A 3,670-nucleotide genomic window follows, 5' to 3' on the forward strand; every position below is an offset into this window, starting at 1 on the left:
CCTGGACTTCCTAATGGGTTGTCCCCCCCAGGCGGTGAATATAGGCAACATTACCTCCTTGACATTGATTCTCAACACGGGTGCCCCACAAGGGTGCGTCCTCAGTCCCCGTGTACCCACGACTGCGTGCCTAACATAGTTCCAATTCCATTATCAAGTTCACTGACGACACGACAGTAGTAGGCCTGATTACCATTAACTACGTGACAGACTACTGGGAGGAGGTAGGCACTCTGATGGCGTGGCACCATGTAAACAACCTCTCCTTCAACATTAGCAAAATAAAGCAGTTGATTGTTGACTTCAGGAGGAACCAGGCTGGACAAGACTCCATCCTCATCAACAGGGGTGACATGGAGACCGTCAAGGCACTTGTATGGAAAACCAAGTTGACTGCAAGGCGCTTGTATGGAAAACCAAGTTGACTGCAAGGCACTTGTATGGAAAGCCAAGTTGACTGCAAGGCACTTGTATGGAAAACCAAGTTGACTGCAAGGCGCTTGTATGGAAAACCAAGTTGACTGCAAGGCACTTGTATGGAAAGCCAAGTTGACTGCAAGGCACTTGTATGGAAAACCAAGTTGACTGCAAGGCACTTGTATGGAAAGCCAAGTTGACTGCAATGCACTTGTATGGAAAACCAAGTTGAAACAAACATCTGATGCCTTGCTCATAATAACCGCACATGGTTTTACCTCAACAAGCACAACAGACTAGTGCAACACCCTTCAATTGACACAGTGGGAAACAAAATGAAAGCGGCAACATCTATCATATAAACTGAACTGAAATCAAATAAAATCACAGAATAATTATATTGGAGCAGTAGAACTTCTAAATATGCTACCATAACTTCAATTACTTTTCAAGGCCAAAATATCATTTAAGGTAGGCTTATTCCGTTGACTGAATTTGGCATTGCAAATATTCAACCAACACTTTAACACTTTCAACGCCACTCAACAACCAAACGTTTGAAAGCTGTGCATTCTCTATTCCAGAGAGACTATTGCAGGGTTCCCTAACTTCAATTTTCATTTTTAAATATATTTTTAATTGTTGGATATAAAACTGTAAACACTAGGAAATGAGCTCCAAGTGATTTTTATTTTGGACATTCCAAGTATTCCCACACATAATAGAGAAACCCAAGTGATTGTACACAAATGTATGCAAGGTTTCAAATGATTGTTTTAGTCAAATATATTTGGGATTCTTGCAGTCAATATGCAGTCTACAAATTATTTGTAATTATGTTATGGTCCATGACCATCCACTCAAGAAAAATATTGGCCGTGGCTGAATATAGTTGATGATCTGATTTATATGTGTGCAACGCATTTGTGATTAATAATCAATTGTATAGCCTAGATTAAAAACAGCATTATCACAAGAACATTCTTTACTGGCACTGACAGTCAATGTTGCACTGGAGTGTTTAGCCTAACTGTGCAGCCCTGTATGTGGAGCCCTGATGCACGCATGGACAGGGGAATTCCCCTGCTGTTGTTGCTTCTTCAGAAGGTTGGTTCAATTTGGGTCATTACTGTTTAATTAAATCATTTCATTTTAATTCATTTTGAAAAGCAAATGGTGAACTAAAAACTACCGTGACCAGGTACATTTCTCATTGGCACCATTGTGACCAATTCAAAATGTGTGTCGCACTGCCAAGTCAAATGGTCACAAATACAACTGTTCTGGTCGCAGTATCGAGCCCTGGTTGATCATGCGCCATAAGTGCTGGTTGCTGATAAAACAGTGCTTTGTACAGTAACACAATACTGGTCTTTCCAGAACAGACAGTAATTCCTCATACAACAGATGCTTTGTGTAAAAATGTACATTTCCAAGCTAAAGTTATTGTGAACAAATAATGAAATCACAGCAGCCTGATGCAATAATGTCAATATCTGTCCAGCCAGTGTAATCTCTGGTTGAACTAGTGAAATAGGATGGAATGCAATGGTCAATAATGTCAGGAGGTCAGGTATTTAATTTGTATACTTGTTGTACGGTCCTGAGCATTAACATCCAACAATTCAAACTATATGTTGGATAAACATTGACATGAATGACATGTGACTATTACTGTCTCTTGCTAGGCACATCAGGTTCCGTCATGACTGACAATTGTAGCACAGTAATACAATGATGCTGAGCCAAGCAGCCAAATTATGAGTACAAGTGATTTTAACTTTAATTAAGATCGTATGAATTATACAAATAATACATGTAAAATAGCCTTGATGTCAAGTAGAGCAGTGGTTTCCCAACCTCTTTCGGTTAATGTACCAACAAGAACATTTTATTCTGTCCAGAGTACCACTGAAGAACCCCCAGAAGTGCATTTTACCAGTTAGCATATGGTCTCATGAGTCTTCTCAAGTACCCTCTGAGGATTTTTATTTTACTAGGCAAGTCAGTTAAGAACAAATTCTTATTTTCAATGACGGCCTATGAACAGTGGGTTAACTGTTCAGGGGCAAAACGACAGACCTTGTCAGCTCGGGGATTCGAACTTGCAAACTTTCGGTTACTAGTCCAACGCTCTAACCACGAGGCTACCCTGCCGCCCCAGGATAAGACAAGTACCCCCAGTGTTTTATATAAAAAAATGACAGGATTAGTTCAAGAGGTCTCTGCGGATTAGAATTTAAAAAATTAAAAAGCACACAAAATCACAATTGCCCCCGGTCTCCTGAACATGACCGATTTCTGAACGTTCTGCACTCCTGAACAGACCCTGAGGTGTGGTCTTTGCTTGTTGCTCTGCACAGTCATTGTTTTCGGTTACTTGAATAGACGCAAACATCCAAAAAATAAGGATAGTGTGATATGTGGAAGATATCGAATTTAATGGCTATTTCTTGCCACCGACATTAATAAGCAAAGTAGGTAATACGTCATTTCGAAATGTCTAATAAAATGTACAATATTTTGAGAACCTGAATGCTTTCACATAAATAGGCGAATCATCCTATAAACGACGCAGTCATGTAACATATTACCTTGACATATGTGATAGGCTAGTTTTCAATGGTTTCCTTTTACTGGTCCTGGAGATAAAAATCTAACCGTTTCAACGTTCCCGTAGCATTAATATCCGAGTAGGCTACTTCTTCCTGGTATATAAAGATTAACGTCAATAGAAAACATTGCGCAATCAACTCATTGGCCAATGTTCATAGTCACGCCTGTTATCTTCCTTACCATTGGTGAAAAGACACAATGGGCCATTCAACCAATCGTTGTTTTGTGTCTGTAGCGCGGGTTTTTACGACCTTATAATGCTTTAAACGTATTATTAGACATTTATTTATATTGGCTATAGCAATTCGTCAATGGACTGAACACTAAACATATCTGTATGGTTATTGTGTTTATGGCTAGTCAATCCATTGGTTATCTACTCAGAGTTTAGTATGGTGTCACCACATTCCGCTGCCCATATTAGGCTTAAAAAGACGTTAATGGGGTCTTCTAGCCTACTCATCAACCTAACACTCCTCGTGGACTATATTAATCAGGTGTGGTCAAACAGGGCTGGAACAAAAGCCTGCACTCCCAGTGACTCTCCAGGAGGGTTTGGCTACTCCTATTCTAGGTTCCATGCAGAAGGAACAGAGTTAAGTCATTAAGAAAATAGATACAATAACCAATTAAGATG

The 3,670-nt window shown here is 39.8% G+C and overlaps 1 protein-coding gene across 2 annotated transcripts in view; it reads right to left on the reverse strand.

Annotated features, from left to right (window-relative positions):
• LOC118375350 (von Willebrand factor A domain-containing protein 5A-like) overlaps window positions 1-3,670 on the reverse strand; it is a 58,267-nt gene that overhangs the window by 27,786 nt on the left and 26,811 nt on the right. The window contains exon 1 of one of the 2 annotated variants that reach the window (XM_052467989.1): window positions 3,012-3,154. The exons of the other annotated variant lie outside the window; for it this stretch is intronic. The gene's annotated coding sequence lies outside the window, so the exon portion shown is untranslated. Of the gene's footprint in view, window positions 1-3,011; window positions 3,155-3,670 lie in introns of those variants that run through there. 2 annotated transcript variants of the gene reach the window in all.

The sequence above is a fragment of the Oncorhynchus keta genome, chromosome 18, assembly GCF_023373465.1.
Source record: "Oncorhynchus keta strain PuntledgeMale-10-30-2019 chromosome 18, Oket_V2, whole genome shotgun sequence".
Taxonomy (NCBI): Eukaryota; Metazoa; Chordata; class Actinopteri; order Salmoniformes; family Salmonidae; genus Oncorhynchus; species Oncorhynchus keta.